Source organism: Melopsittacus undulatus, chromosome 6 (assembly GCF_012275295.1).
Source record: "Melopsittacus undulatus isolate bMelUnd1 chromosome 6, bMelUnd1.mat.Z, whole genome shotgun sequence".
Classification (NCBI taxonomy): domain Eukaryota; kingdom Metazoa; phylum Chordata; class Aves; order Psittaciformes; family Psittaculidae; genus Melopsittacus; species Melopsittacus undulatus.
The window spans coordinates 35,195,789-35,212,444 of record NC_047532.1 but is presented as its reverse complement, the minus strand read 5'-3'; the positions used below and the strand labels follow the sequence as shown (position 1 = coordinate 35,212,444).

Below are 16,656 nucleotides of genomic sequence, written 5' to 3'. Positions count from 1 at the left end.
CTTGCAGTCCTATGCGGATGCCTGCCAGTCGCTTGGTGTCAAGATACCTGTGTGGAGGAACGCAACCTTCTGCCGTAAGTCCACACATGGTACCACAGACTGTCAACTCTCAGCAAAACATAGAATTGGAATGAAAGAGTGGGGTGGGGAATAAGAATTTTTTTTGTTACGTGCCTTGGGGATTTACAGGTAGTTGTCAGAATCAGGGGCACCTTTTTCTGCTTTGTTTGCTCAGGTATGATTTAGAATACCCGTGGAGCCAAGCAGATCACAGAGAAAATAATGCAGATAGTTAGTTTTCCAAAGGGCAGAATGCAGCACAAAGAGACGTCATGTTCTCCAAGTAATGGCCATGTGTTCTGTCTCGGCAGCTGTCACCTGTCCAGCCAACAGTCACTATGAGCCATGTGCTGCAGCCTGCCCTGCCACCTGTGTCGATCCCATGGCTCCTGCTAGCTGCAGCATGCCGTGCGTGGAGAGCTGTGTGTGTGACAGTGGGTACCTGCTCTACAGTGACCAGTGTGTGCCCAGCCAGCAGTGTGGGTGCTGGCACAACGGGCAGCACTACCCCGTGGGCTCTGAGTTGTGGACAGACAACACCTGCTCAACAAAGTGCACGTGTCCCGCGCGGGGAAGCAAAGTCCAGTGCTTTAACGCCTCATGCCCTGCAGGCCAGTTCTGTGGGGTGCAGGATGGGAGACCTGAGTGCCTCGAGCAGTCCTATGGCATCTGCCATGTCCACGGTGACCCTCACTACAACACCTTTGACAAGGTGACGCACAACTTCATGGGCAACTGCACCTACACCCTGGCCAAAGTGTGCTCCAACACCACCTCCCTGCCCTACTTCAACGTTGAGGCCAAGAACGAGCATCGTGGGAACACCAGAGTGTCCTATGTGCGTGAAGTCCTGGTTGAGGTGTACGGAGAGCGCATTGCCATTGTCAAGAAGGAGAAGAGCCAAGTGCTGGTAGGCAGTGGGGCTGGCATGAGCGTGGCACAAGCTGCAAGGCAGCAAAGGCAGGGCTGGCTTTTCTTGGTGGGTCATGGCATGGTGTGTACCAGACACCTTCACTGTCCCAGATATGGGTGGGTTCCCCTGAAGCCACTGGGTTGCTTTCTTTTCCTTTTCTGGAGGGGTTGAGGAGGGAGGCAAATGGTGAACGTGGCCGACAGTGAAGAGCAGCCCCTGCAGGGGGGAGAACACAGCCCCGTCAGCTCTGCAAGGCAGAGGGGCAACTGGGTTGTGAGGAGATCACGGCTCTGTTTTGCTGCGCCGGGGCTGGGAGCGGATGCCAGGGATGCCAGGGACAAGTCCAGGGCCCAGGCCCATTGCGATGTGTCTGCCCTAGGTGAACAATGTGCGCCAGACCTTGCCGGTGAGTGCAGCGGGAGGTGCCATCACGGTGAGCAGGAGTGGCCGCTACATTGTCCTGGAGACAGACTTTGACCTCAGAGTGTCCTACGACACTGACCACTCGGTGGAGGTGAAGGTGCCCACCACCTACTTCAACCTGACCTGTGGCATGTGTGGGAACTTCAACAACCGTAGGGAGGACGATTACATGATGCCCAACGGGCAGCAAGCCGCAGACTCCAATGAGCTGGGGGAGAGCTGGCAGGTCCCAGAGAGTGACTCATCTTGCGGTGTCCCCGCCCCCACCCCACCCTGCAGCGCAGAAGAGGAGAAGCTCTACCGATCGGACCACTTCTGTGGCATGCTGACTGCCAGTCCTGGCTCTTTTGAGAAGTGCCACGCTGTGATCAACCCCCAGAGCTACTTTGAGACCTGCTTCTATGACCTGTGTGCTCTGAATGGTGGCCAGGAGGTCCTGTGTGCTGCTCTGGAGGCCTACGCTGATGCGTGCCAAGCAGCCGGTGTGACTCTTCTTCCCTGGCGGAATGCGACCTTCTGCCGTGAGTACCTGCTTTGCAGTTGCTGGGAGGGAAATGTTCTTCTCCCTGTTCCCAGAACCTCTGACCACATCAAGTCTTTTGTCTTCCCCTTCTCAGAAGGTCCTCCTTCCTTGAAGGCTTGCTGGTCTCAATTGTCCCCTTCCCATTGCAGCCCTGCTGTGCCCTGACAACAGCTACTATGACCCTTGCATGACTGGCTGTCCTGCCACCTGTGTTGACCGACAAGCCCCGCAGAACTGCTCCAAGCCCTGTATGGAGGGCTGCGCATGTACCTCTGGCTTCCTTCTCAGCGGAGACACGTGTGTGCCCGAGGCCCACTGCGGCTGCCTCTTTGAGGGCAACTACTACAGCGTGAGTGAAAACCCTGCCCTGGCTTGCACCTCTCCCAGGGCACTCCCTTGCCTCTGCTTTCCTGCCTGATAGACTGACGCTTGGTGTTTGTCTGCCTGCAGGAAGGCGAGTACTCTGTGAGCGAGGATTGTGCTCGCCAGTGCCGGTGTGAAGCCAAGGGCCAGATGGTTTGCTCTCCCCTGTCCTGTGGTGAGGATGAGGTCTGCAAGATCCAGGACGGCCAGAGGGGCTGCTACCCAGCCAGCGCTGCTCTCTGCCACATCTACGGTGACCCGCATTACAGCACCTTTGATGGGAAGCTTCACCACTTCCAGGGCTCTTGCAACTACACGGTGGTGACAGGCTGTGGCAACTCCTCTGTTGGGTTCAGTGTCACCACCCGCAACAAACATCGCGGCAGCCAGAGCTGGACAGCTCTGAACTCGGTGGCACTGTCTGTGGAAGGCCTCCACATCGCACTGCGCGAGAACAAGGCGGTCTACGTAAGCCCCTCGTTTTTACACCTGGGAACAACAGATGCCCTGTCCACCCTTAAGTACCACCCTGTCCCCAAGAAGAGCTTGGTGTTCCCTGAGCCTGCTGTTGTGCTCACATAAGAGCATGGTGCTCACATGACGAGGCTCTGAGCAGTGCTGAAATGGCTGCTTGTGCAGCGAGAGATTTTCATCTTGTTTTCCTAGCTTTCAGTGTGGCGTCTGTAGTCGCTGCTGTTCTCATAGGCCTGGGCAGGGTTTCTCACGCCATTTGTCCTCCTGACTCCTGGGGCCCTGGCACCATCAGAGTGGAGAACAGTGAACTCTCAATGGAGGGCATCTGTTTATGCTTCTGTCTTGCTCTGTCCCTCTTATTCAGATCAACGGTGCTCTGGCCTCCCTGCCTGCTTCTCCTGCCCCCGGTGTGAACATTTCCCTCAGTGGCTCCTACGTGCGGGTTTCTACTGAGCTGGGCCTGCAGCTGCTGTTCAATGGGGATGATGAGCTCCTGGTGAAGGTGTCTGAGAAGCACAAGGGCAAGCTGTGTGGGCTGTGTGGGACGTACACTGGGAACCAGCAAGATGACTTCATGCGACCTGATGGGGTTGTCGTGCCTGACTTCAATGACTTTGGGGCCAGCTGGATGGTGCCGGATGATGAATGGCCGTGAGTCCTTGTTCCACTCCACAGATGACGGACAAAAGGGAGCATGGGAGAGGGGAGCTGTGAGGGGCAGATGCAGGGTGGGTTGGTAATGGTAGGCATGGGCACATGGTGTGTGGGAGAGGAGGAGGCAGTTGTGACAGTGCGGGTGAGAGCCCGTAGAAGCTCCACGACAACAGACGTATCATCCTCACATCTCACCTCTTTGCGCCACCAAACAGTGGGGTGTCCTGTGTGGAAGTGGGTGCCAGACATGTGGCTGTTCCCATTTCCTCCCAGGGCTGGCTTGTTTGTGGCACTGTCCAGGCCTCTCCATGAGGTCAGGGTGCATGGTGCTCTCTGCTCTCTCCCCATAGGCGCTCAGCTCTGGGGTCCTGGGTGACCTCTGTGCACAGCTCTGCCCTCGCAGTCCACTGTGGGCCACGTTGTCTGCCTTTGCAAGAGACAGCCCTTGGTGCCTTCTCTTATCGAGGGCTCTGGACTCCAGAGGCTGAGGTTTTGGCTGGGACAAGGTCCGGAAATGGTGTGTCTGGAGTCCACAGGCTGCTGTGAGCTCAGGACTGCCTGTCTGCTTCCTAGGTGTGACCCAGCCATCAACCCGCCCACGTCCTGCTCCCCCTCTGAGGAGGAGGCAGCTAACAAGCAGTGTGCAATCGTCACGCAACTTGGTGGACCGTTCCAGCCATGCCATGCAGTTCTACCACCCAAGACATACTTTGAGAGCTGCGTCTATGACCAGTGTGCCACGGGCGGCAGCGTGGAGGAGCTCTGCGATGACTTGGAGGCCTATGCCACAGCGTGTGCTGAGGCAGGCGTTGCCCTGGGAGACTGGAGTGCTGGCACTGTCTGTGGTAAGTGTTCTGTTGATTTCCATTGTGGCCCAGATTCAAGGAATGGGGCAGCAGTGGTGGAGGCTTGCTCATGTGTCACTTAGCAGTGCTGGTGGGCTAGCCCTTGGGTGGAGAGTCTCTTTGTGACAGGGATATTGTGGATTTCCTCTGCTGTGCTCCTTTTGCTATGATGTGGGGGTGTTTGAGAACGTGCAACATCCCCTTTTGGGAACAAATCTCCATTACGAAACCTGTCATTTCCACCTCTCTTTTGCTGTATGTCCAGCAGCTCCTACAACCTCGCCCCCGTTGCCAGGCACCTCAACGCGGCCTCCACATACAACAACATCAGCAGCTCCTGGGACAAGCACAGGTACTGTTGGTCCCATTCATGTGTTTTACTGGCTGTGCTAGGCACCCAGCTTGTCCACTTCCACTGTGTTGGCCATCCTCACCTGACCTGAGCGTGCCAGGGATGTAGGTGTGCCCTGTGGGACACAGGGAAAAGGTGTCCTGTCCTCACCCTAGAATCTCTGCTTTCCTCTCTACTCCATACCCAGCTCCCACAGCAGACTGCAATTTTGTTTGCACCTTCGACAACGACTTCTGTGAGTGGGTCCAGGCAGATTACAGCAGCATTGACTGGATAAGGAACAAGGGTCCAACACCCACGCAAGATACCGGTCCGTCCTCTGACCACACGACAGGAGGTAGGAACAGCAGTCTGTACACAGCGGTCCTTCTGGCAGAGGGGTGTCCCTGGGAAGATGCAACTAACCTTTTCTAAGCGCAAGTTCGGGCCACATGTTTCCTGAGCTTGATGCAGAGCCTTTTTGTGGCTGTCTTTCACAGAGCCAGAGCCATCCTTCAGGAAACGCTGCAGGTCTGGGAGTCAGCCTGTGGTACCTCAGGGCAGGCAAGGACCTGCCAGACAAGGGGGAAAGTAATGCAAAGTTTGATGACCTGGCTTGTCTCAGAACAAGAACGGGTCTCTTTATTAGCAGACGGTGGCTTCTCCAGTAGCCAGCGATGAACGGAATGCAAAGCGGCAGAGCCATGCGAGGGCTGTAGCAATGCATTGGAGGTTACCTGGTCCACGCCATACAGAGAGCGTGGCTCATAGGCAGACTGTCGTGGTTTAAGCTCAGCTGTAAATCACGCAGTCACTCTCTCCCCCACTTTCCTTTCCCTGCTCCTGGAGGGATGGGGAGGAGAATCAAAAGAATGTAACTCCCACGGGTTGAGATAAGAACAGTTTAGTAACTAAGGTATAACACAAGTCACTACTGCTACCACCGATATCAATAATGATAAAGGAAATAACAAGGAAGAAAAGCTTACAGCACCCATGATTCCCAGGCGGTCTCCCATCCAAGTACTAACTGAGACCGATCCTGCTTAGTTTCTGAGATCAGACGAGATCGGGCGTTTTCAGGGTGGTGCGGCCGTAGGCCCGCTTCGGCTGCCGTTGGCTGAACCCAGGACACGGACTCAGGCCTGGGGAGTGCTGTGGCTAGCAAAGGACCTATATTGCTGTCCCCTCCTTCTGCCTGCCTTGAAGCCCTGGAGGGGTGCTCCAGGGCTGTGCTTGGATTGTCTCTGGCAGCTTTGTCTGGATTTGATCATGCATGTGATGGTGTGTCTCCCACTGTGTTTTAGATGGCTACTACATCTACCTGCAAGGGAACGATGCCCTCCCTGGCTTTGTGGCTCAGCTGATCAGTCCGGTGTGCAATTCAGAAGGACCACACTGCTTCCGCTTCTGGTATCACATGTACGGAACGGCTGAAACAATGGCCCTGCGGGTGTATGTGGTTAAAGATGGAGACCTAGAGCTGGTCTGGAGCAGCGTTGGGAACCATGGGGACAGATGGAACATGGGAGAGGTCACAGTGCACAGCACAGGAAACATGCAGGTAAGGGCACAGGCTCTCACTGCTGTCTGAGATGAACCGTGCTTTCTAATGGCACTTCACACGTGTGGGCTGGAGCTAATGCTGGGAAATGTGCCTTCCCTTAGATTGTCCTGGAGGGCGAATGGGGTGAAGATATCCGCAGCAATGTAGCGTTGGATGATCTGTCCATCGAAGAAGGATCCTGTGAAGGTACAAGGCTAGTCTTGGGGAAGGGCAGCTTGAGAGATGTCACCGAGGTGGAAGGCTACACTTAGAGGCAGTGCCCTCTAGGCCAGTGGTGCAGCCTGTGCCCGAGCAGGCTTTCCTCTGAGAGACTGGAGCACTGGCCGTGCCTGCAGTCGCTACTTAGTTTGTATATTAGAAGGCTCACAGCCAAGACACTGAGCATAGGTACTGAAGAGTCTAATCTGCTTTTGTCACCCAGCTGTGTTGGTGGCAGAGCCTTTGGGTGGCAGGGTTCTTTCCCAATTCCTGCCCTGGGCCTCTCTGGGCGTGGTGTTGATGTGTTTGGGAAGCTTAGGTCGGCCTCCTGAAGCAAAACTCACATGTGAGCTCGGATGTCCACTGACTCTCTCTCGTGCTAGATCCATCGACACCAAAACCCACCCTCCCCTTGCCAGGAAGTACAGCACAGCCTCCACGCACACCATCACCACCAAGACTCACACCGAGCTCAGGTACTCTCTTGCTCCCTCCCAGTTTTCTACGTCTTGTGACAAGCTTTCAATTAGCTTTTTTTTCGAGGCTCATGGCCAAGAGAGGGAATGTCTGTACTGAAGGTCTGTGTGTCAGTTCTTGTCACCCAGCTGTGCTAGGTGATGAGAGGCCACTTGAGCGCTGGAGTATTTCCTGAGGATCACTGTGTGATCTCATCCCTGGGCCTCTCTGGTCACAGTGTTGGGTGTTTGGGAAGAGTGGGCCTGCTGCCTGCAACAAATCCCCTGTGCTGACACTGATCTCCTTCAATTGTCTCTTGTGCTAGATCCCTCCACCAGAGAACCTGGGACCACCTTGCCAAACACAACTCAGCCTCCTCTTACACCAAGACCCACACCAAGCTCAGGTACTGCCATGTCCTGTCCCTGTCTTCTACTGCTTGAGGCAAGTGTTTGGTTGTCTGTCTTTGAGTGTCATGGCCATGTCATAAATTTCTGTAGTCAATGCACTGCATGTCTCCTGCTATATCCATAAATGTTGGTGGGAGAGCACTTGAGTCAGGAGGATTTTTTTCTGAGGATACACTGTGCAATTCCTGTCCTGCATCCCTCTGGTCATGGTGCTGGGTGTTTGGGAAGGTTGGTCAGCTTCCTGGAGGAACACCCTCATGTCAGTGCTGGTATCCTCTATTCTGTCTCCTGCTAGGTCCATCCACCGCACATCCTGGGACCGCCTTGCCAAGCACAACACAACCTCCTCATACATCAAGACCCACAGCAAGCTCAGGTACTGCCACATCCTGTCTCTTTCTTCTACTGCTTGTGGCAAATGTTTGGTTGTCTGTATTTAAGCCTCAAGACTAAGGGATGAAGTGATTATAGTGAAGGAGCTGCATGTCTCTTTCTGTCACTCCTCTGTGCTAGTGGGAAGACACTCAAGTACTGTGGTTTTCATTGAGGACTGACCGTGGGGTCCCTGTTCTGCACCTCTCTGGTTATGGTGCCGGGTGTTTGGAAAAAGTCTTGATTGCAACAAAACCCCCATATTGGTGCATCTCTCCTCTACCTTTCTCTTGTTCTAGGTCCATCCACTGCACATCCTGGGACTACCTTGCCAAGCACAGCACAACCTCCTCATACACTTAGACCCACACCAAGCTCAGGTACTGCCACATCCTGTCTCTTTCTTCTACTGCTTGTGGCAAGTGTTCAGTTATCTTTCTTTGAGACTCAGTGCCTAGAGAGGGAGTGTCTCTGTTGAAGGAGCTGTGTGTCTCCTTTTATCATCTGTTAGTTCTGTTTAGATAGCAGTTGAGTGCATAAATCTCTGCTGGGCATCACTGTGTAATCCCTGTCCTTCGTCTCTCTGGTCACAGTGTTGGGTGTTTGGAAAGGGCGGTCCAGGTGCTTGCAAGATAACTGCATTATTTACACTCACCAATTCTACCTCTGTCTCACCATAGGTCCCCTTCCTTCTACAACATTGACCCCATTGCCAGGCACCACGATGCAGACAACACAAGGAACACAGCCACCATCACCACCACCTGGTATGACTTCAGCTACTGCTATTATTGGTAGTGTTTTGAGTCATCCCAGAAACGCATAGTGGTTACAATTTGTATTTTCATTGGATGGCTTGCATTTGGTTTCTGTCACTTCCTTGCCATACTGAGACACACATTGAGTGATATTCCTTTTTGGGGGCTTGGGTGGGGCACCTGTGCTTCTGGCATTTAGGTATTTGAGGAGGTTTGAACCAGATGACTGGAGAAACTACTCCATTCTTAACATAGATCTGTGGCAACAGGTCCCTTGGTAAAAGCAATATCCCAGTCATGGGGCTGATGTTCTTTGTTCAAGGTGGGCTTAGGAGAAGAGGCAACCGGAGGTGCTTAACTGAACACTTCCTCTCGTCTTTCCACTGTCAGGAACCTGTGTGGTGGAAGGAGACCCTCACTACCACACGTTTGACAATCAACTGCACCACTTCATGGGCACCTGCACCTACACCCTCTCTAAGCTGTGCGAGAGCAACAGTTCTCTGCCCTACTTCAACGTGGAAGCAGCCAACGAGCACAGGGGAGGCAACATTCGCGTGTCCTACGTCCAATATGTGGATGTTGATGTGGCTGGCCAGAGGATAAGACTAGGGAAGGGTGGTGTGGTGACGGTAAGCACAAGGAAGAAAGGTGCTGTGCTGTGTGAGAGAGAGGACTGTGCCAAATGGGTTGCTCAAACCCTGTCTTGTTTTCTGTCCTTCCAGGTCAATGGAGTGGCAGAGGTCCTGCCTTGCACCCCATCCGCAGGTGTGCAGGTCTCATCCAGTGGATTCTACACTGTGGTCACAACAGACTTTGGCTTGAAAGTGAAGTTTGATGGGAACCATCGGGTGGAGGTGACGGTTCCGAGCACCTTTGGGCAGAAGGTGTGTGGCATGTGTGGGAACTTCAATGGGATGGCATCAGATGACTTCCTGAACCCGGAAGGGGTGCTGGAGCCAGACTCCACCAGCCTGGGCAACAGCTGGCAGGTGTCCAACGACAGCAGGTATGTGTTGTCCCCCAGGAGGTCTGGGGACATGTCGGGCAAGGGGATGTTGAGATACGAGGAGAAGCCCACAGGTGACTCAGAGGCCCTGCTTCCTGTCTTTCCACAGCTGCTCAGCCGGACCACTCCCTACCCCAGCCTGCAGTGAGACGGACAAGCAAATCATTGCCAGCACCCACTTCTGTGGGCTCCTAACCGACACCAGCGGCCCGTTCCAGATGTGCCACGCTGTGCTGAGCCCCAGCAGTTACTTTGACACCTGCGTTTATGACCTGTGCGAGCTGGAGCTGGACCGCGAAGCCCTGTGCAAGAGCTTGCAGTCCTATGCGGATGCCTGCCAGTCGCTTGGTGTCAAGATACCTGTGTGGAGGAACGCAACCTTCTGCCGTAAGTCCACACATGGTACCACAGACTGTCAACTCTCAGCAAAACATAGAATTGGAATGAAAGAGTGGGGTGGGGAATAAGAATTTTTTTTGTTACGTGCCTTGGGGATTTACAGGTAGTTGTCAGAATCAGGGGCACCTTTTTCTGCTTTGTTTGCTCAGGTATGATTTAGAATACCCGTGGAGCCAAGCAGATCACAGAGAAAATAATGCAGATAGTTAGTTTTCCAAAGGGCAGAATGCAGCACAAAGAGACGTCATGTTCTCCAAGTAATGGCCATGTGTTCTGTCTCGGCAGCTGTCACCTGTCCAGCCAACAGTCACTATGAGCCATGTGCTGCAGCCTGCCCTGCCACCTGTGTCGATCCCATGGCTCCTGCTAGCTGCAGCATGCCGTGCGTGGAGGGCTGTGTGTGCGACAGTGGGTACCTGCTCTACAGTGACCAGTGTGTGCCCAGCCAGCAGTGTGGGTGCTGGCACAACGGGCAGCACTACCCCGTGGGCTCTGAGTTGTGGACAGACAACACCTGCTCAACAAAGTGCACGTGTCCCGCGCGGGGAAGCAAAGTCCAGTGCTTTAACGCCTCATGCCCTGCAGGCCAGTTCTGTGGGGTGCAGGATGGGAGACCTGAGTGCCTCGAGCAGTCCTATGGCATCTGCCACGTCCACGGTGACCCTCACTACAACACCTTTGACAAGGTGACGCACAACTTCATGGGCAACTGCACCTACACCCTGGCCAAAGTGTGCTCCAACACCACCTCCCTGCCCTACTTCAACGTTGAGGCCAAGAACGAGCATCGTGGGAACACCAGAGTGTCCTATGTGCGTGAAGTCCTGGTTGAGGTGTACGGAGAGCGCATTGCCATTGTCAAGAAGGAGAAGAGCCAAGTGCTGGTAGGCAGTGGGGCTGGCATGAGCGTGGCACAAGCTGCAAGGCAGCAAAGGCAGGGCTGGCTTTTCTTGGTGGGTCATGGCATGGTGTGTACCAGACACCTTCACTGTCCCAGATATGGGTGGGTTCCCCTGAAGCCACTGGGTTGCTTTCTTTTCCTTTTCTGGAGGGGTTGAGGAGGGAGGCAAATGGTGAACGTGGCCGACAGTGAAGAGCAGCCCCTGCAGGGGGGAGAACACAGCCCCGTCAGCTCTGCAAGGCAGAGGGGCAACTGGGTTGTGAGGAGATCACGGCTCTGTTTTGCTGCGCCGGGGCTGGGAGCGGATGCCAGGGATGCCAGGGACAAGTCCAGGGCCCAGGCCCATTGCGATGTGTCTGCCCTAGGTGAACAATGTGCGCCAGACCTTGCCGGTGAGTGCAGCGGGAGGTGCCATCACGGTGAGCAGGAGTGGCCGCTACATTGTCCTGGAGACAGACTTTGACCTCAGAGTGTCCTACGACACTGACCACTCGGTGGAGGTGAAGGTGCCCACCACCTACTTCAACCTGACCTGTGGCATGTGTGGGAACTTCAACAACCGTAGGGAGGACGATTACATGATGCCCAACGGGCAGCAAGCCGCAGACTCCAATGAGCTGGGGGAGAGCTGGCAGGTCCCAGAGAGTGACTCATCTTGCGGTGTCCCCGACCCCTCCCCACCCTGCAGCGCAGAAGAGGAGAAGCTCTACCGATCGGACCACTTCTGTGGCATGCTGACTGCCAGTCCTGGCTCTTTTGAGAAGTGCCACGCTGTGATCAACCCCCAGAGCTACTTTGAGACCTGCTTCTATGACCTGTGTGCTCTGAATGGTGGCCAGGAGGTCCTGTGTGCTGCTCTGGAGGCCTACGCTGATGCGTGCCAAGCAGCCGGTGTGACTCTTCTTCCCTGGCGGAATGCGACCTTCTGCCGTGAGTACCTGCTTTGCAGTTGCTGGGAGGGAAATGTTCTTCTCCCTGTTCCCAGAACCTCTGACCACATCAAGTCTTTTGTCTTCCCCTTCTCAGAAGGTCCTCCTTCCTTGAAGGCTTGCTGGTCTCAATTGTCCCCTTCCCATTGCAGCCCTGCTGTGCCCTGACAACAGCTACTATGACCCTTGCATGACTGGCTGTCCTGCCACCTGTGTTGACCGACAAGCCCCGCAGAACTGCTCCAAGCCCTGTAAGGAGGGCTGCGCATGTACCTCTGGCTTCCTTCTCAGCGGAGACACGTGTGTGCCCGAGGCCCACTGCGGCTGCCTCTTTGAGGGCAACTACTACAGCGTGAGTGAAAACCCTGCCCTGGCTTGCACCTCTCCCAGGGCACTCCCTTGCCTCTGCTTTCCTGCCTGATAGACTGACGCTTGGTGTTTGTCTGCCTGCAGGAAGGCGAGTACTCTGTGAGCGAGGATTGTGCTCGCCAGTGCCGGTGTGAAGCCAAGGGCCAGATGGTTTGCTCTCCCCTGTCCTGTGGTGAGGATGAGGTCTGCAAGATCCTGGACGGCCAGAGGGGCTGCTACCCAGCCAGCGCTGCTCTCTGCCACATCTACGGTGACCCGCATTACAGCACCTTTGATGGGAAGCTTCACCACTTCCAGGGCTCTTGCAACTACACGGTGGTGACAGGCTGTGACAACTCCTCTGTTGGGTTCAGTGTCACCACCCGCAACAAACATCGCGGCAGCCAGAGCTGGACAGCTCTGAACTCGGTGGCACTGTCTGTGGAAGGCCTCCACATCGCACTGCGCGAGAACAAGGCGGTCTACGTAAGCCCCTCGTTTTTACACCTGGGAACAACAGATGCCCTGTCCACCCTTAAGTACCACCCTGTCCCCAAGAAGAGCTTGGTGTTCCCTGAGCCTGCTGTTGTGCTCACATAAGAGCATGGTGCTCACATGACGAGGCTCTGAGCAGTGCTGAAATGGCTGCTTGTGCAGCGAGAGATTTTCATCTTGTTTTCCTAGCTTTCAGTGTGGCGTCTGTAGTCGCTGCTGTTCTCATAGGCCTGGGCAGGGTTTCTCACGCCATTTGTCCTCCTGACTCCTGGGGCCCTGGCACCATCAGAGTGGAGAACAGTGAACTCTCAATGGAGGGCATCTGTTTATGCTTCTGTCTTGCTCTGTCCCTCTTATTCAGATCAACGGTGCTCTGGCCTCCCTGCCTGCTTCTCCTGCCCCCGGTGTGAACATTTCCCTCAGTGGCTCCTACGTGCGGGTTTCTACTGAGCTGGGCCTGCAGCTGCTGTTCAATGGGGATGATGAGCTCCTGGTGAAGGTGTCTGAGAAGCACAAGGGCAAGCTGTGTGGGCTGTGTGGGACGTACACTGGGAACCAGCAAGATGACTTCATGCGACCTGATGGGGTTGTCGTGCCTGACTTCAATGACTTTGGGGCCAGCTGGATGGTGCCGGATGATGAATGGCCGTGAGTCCTTGTTCCACTCCACAGATGACGGACAAAAGGGAGCATGGGAGAGGGGAGCTGTGAGGGGCAGATGCAGGGTGGGTTGGTAATGGTAGGCATGGGCACATGGTGTGTGGGAGAGGAGGAGGCAGTTGTGACAGTGCGGGTGAGAGCCCGTAGAAGCTCCACGACAACAGACGTATCATCCTCACATCTCACCTCTTTGCGCCACCAAACAGTGGGGTGTCCTGTGTGGAAGTGGGTGCCAGACATGTGGCTGTTCCCATTTCCTCCCAGGGCTGGCTTGTTTGTGGCACTGTCCAGGCCTCTCCATGAGGTCAGGGTGCATGGTGCTCTCTGCTCTCTCCCCATAGGCGCTCAGCTCTGGGGTCCTGGGTGACCTCTGTGCACAGCTCTGCCCTCGCAGTCCACTGTGGGCCACGTTGTCTGCCTTTGCAAGAGACAGCCCTTGGTGCCTTCTCTTATCGAGGGCTCTGGACTCCAGAGGCTGAGGTTTTGGCTGGGACAAGGTCCGGAAATGGTGTGTCTGGAGTCCACAGGCTGCTGTGAGCTCAGGACTGCCTGTCTGCTTCCTAGGTGTGACCCAGCCATCAACCCGCCCACGTCCTGCTCCCCCTCTGAGGAGGAGGCAGCTAACAAGCAGTGTGCAATCGTCACGCAACTTGGTGGACCGTTCCAGCCATGCCATGCAGTTCTACCACCCAAGACATACTTTGAGAGCTGCGTCTATGACCAGTGTGCCACGGGCGGCAGCGTGGAGGAGCTCTGCGATGACTTGGAGGCCTATGCCACAGCGTGTGCTGAGGCAGGCGTTGCCCTGGGAGACTGGAGTGCTGGCACTGTCTGTGGTAAGTGTTCTGTTGATTTCCATTGTGGCCCAGATTCAAGGAATGGGGCAGCAGTGGTGGAGGCTTGCTCATGTGTCACTTAGCAGTGCTGGTGGGCTAGCCCTTGGGTGGAGAGTCTCTTTGTGACAGGGATATTGTGGATTTCCTCTGCTGTGCTCCTTTTGCTATGATGTGGGGGTGTTTGAGAACGTGCAACATCCCCTTTTGGGAACAAATCTCCATTACGAAACCTGTCATTTCCACCTCTCTTTTGCTGTATGTCCAGCAGCTCCTACAACCTCGCCCCCGTTGCCAGGCACCTCAACGCGGCCTCCACATACAACAACATCAGCAGCTCCTGGGACAAGCACAGGTACTGTTGGTCCCATTCATGTGTTTTACTGGCTGTGCTAGGCACCCAGCTTGTCCACTTCCACTGTGTTGGCCATCCTCACCTGACCTGAGCGTGCCAGGGATGTAGGTGTGCCCTGTGGGACACAGGGAAAAGGTGTCCTGTCCTCACCCTAGAATCTCTGCTTTCCTCTCTACTCCATACCCAGCTCCCACAGCAGACTGCAATTTTGATTGCACCTTCGACAACGACTTCTGTGAGTGGGTCCAGGCAGATTACAGCAGCATTGACTGGATAAGGAACAAGGGTCCAACACCCACGCAAGATACCGGTCCGTCCTCTGACCACACGACAGGAGGTAGGAACAGCAGTCTGTACACAGCGGTCCTTCTGGCAGAGGGGTGTCCCTGGGAAGATGCAACTAACCTTTTCTAAGCGCAAGTTCGGGCCACATGTTTCCTGAGCTTGATGCAGAGCCTTTTTGTGGCTGTCTTTCACAGAGCCAGAGCCATCCTTCAGGAAACGCTGCAGGTCTGGGAGTCAGCCTGTGGTACCTCAGGGCAGGCAAGGACCTGCCAGACAAGGGGGAAAGTAATGCAAAGTTTGATGACCTGGCTTGTCTCAGAACAAGAACGGGTCTCTTTATTAGCAGACGGTGGCTTCTCCAGTAGTCAGCGATGAACGGAATGCAAAGCGGCAGAGCCATGCGAGGGCTGTAGCAATGCATTGGAGGTTACCTGGTCCATGCCATACAGAGAGCGTGGCTCATAGGCAGACTGTCGTGGTTTAAGCTCAGCTGTAAATCACGCAGTCACTCTCTCCCCCACTTTCCTTTCCCTGCTCCTGGAGGGATGGGGAGGAGAATCAAAAGAATGTAACTCCCACGGGTTGAGATAAGAACAGTTTAGTAACTAAGGTATAACACAAGTCACTACTGCTACCACCGATATCAATAATGATAAAGGAAATAACAAGGAAGAAAAGCTTACAGCACCCATGATTCCCAGGCGGTCTCCCATCCAAGTACTAACTGAGACCGATCCTGCTTAGTTTCTGAGATCAGACGAGATCGGGCGTTTTCAGGGTGGTGCGGCCGTAGGCCCGCTTCGGCTGCCGTTGGCTGAACCCAGGACACGGACTCAGGCCTGGGGAGTGCTGTGGCTAGCAAAGGACCTATATTGCTGTCCCCTCCTTCTGCCTGCCTTGAAGCCCTGGAGGGGTGCTCCAGGGCTGTGCTTGGATTGTCTCTGGCAGCTTTGTCTGGATTTGATCATGCATGTGATGGTGTGTCTCCCACTGTGTTTTAGATGGCTACTACATCTACCTGCAAGGGAACGATGCCCTCCCTGGCTTTGTGGCTCAGCTGATCAGTCCGGTGTGCAATTCAGAAGGACCACACTGCTTCCGCTTCTGGTATCACATGTACGGAACGGCTGAAACAATGGCCCTGCGGGTGTATGTGGTTAAAGATGGAGACCTAGAGCTGGTCTGGAGCAGCGTTGGGAACCATGGGGACAGATGGAACATGGGAGAGGTCACAGTGCACAGCACAGGAAACATGCAGGTAAGGGCACAGGCTCTCACTGCTGTCTGAGATGAACCGTGCTTTCTAATGGCACTTCACACGTGTGGGCTGGAGCTAATGCTGGGAAATGTGCCTTCCCTTAGATTGTCCTGGAGGGCGAATGGGGTGAAGATATCCGCAGCAATGTAGCGTTGGATGATCTGTCCATCGAAGAAGGATCCTGTGAAGGTACAAGGCTTGTCTTGGGGAAGGGCAGCTTGAGAGATGTCACCGAGGTGGAAGGCTACACTTAGAGGCAGTGCCCTCTAGGCCAGTGGTGCAGCCTGTGCCCGAGCAGGCTTTCCTCTGAGAGACTGGAGCACTGGCCGTGCCTGCAGTCGCTACTTAGTTTGTATATTAGAAGGCTCACAGCCAAGACACTGAGCATAGGTACTGAAGAGTCTAATCTGCTTTTGTCACCCAGCTGTGTTGGTGGCAGAGCCTTTGGGTGGCAGGGTTCTTTCCCAATTCCTGCCCTGGGCCTCTCTGGGCGTGGTGTTGATGTGTTTGGGAAGCTTAGGTCGGCCTCCTGAAGCAAAACTCACATGTGAGCTCGGATGTCCACTGACTCTCTCTCGTGCTAGATCCATCGACACCAAAACCCACCCTCCCCTTGCCAGGAAGTACAGCACAGCCTCCACGCACACCATCACCACCAAGACCCACACCGAGCTCAGGTACTCTCTTGCTCCCTCCCAGTTTTCTACGTCTTGTGACAAGCTTTCAATTAGCTTTTTTTTCGAGGCTCATGGCCAAGAGAGGGAATGTCTGTACTGAAGGTCTGTGTGTCAGTTCTTGTCACCCAGCTGTGCTAGGTGATGAGAGGCCACTTGAGCG

At 54.9% G+C, this 16,656-nt stretch overlaps 2 pseudogenes; both read right to left on the bottom strand.

Annotated features, from left to right (window-relative positions):
* Positions 1-5,568: 5,568 nt before the first annotated feature.
* Positions 5,569-5,687, bottom strand: LOC117436361 (uncharacterized; annotated as a pseudogene).
* A 9,550-nt stretch (positions 5,688-15,237) lies between these two features.
* On the bottom strand, positions 15,238-15,356 carry LOC117436360 (uncharacterized; annotated as a pseudogene).
* Positions 15,357-16,656: the final 1,300 nt, after the last annotated feature.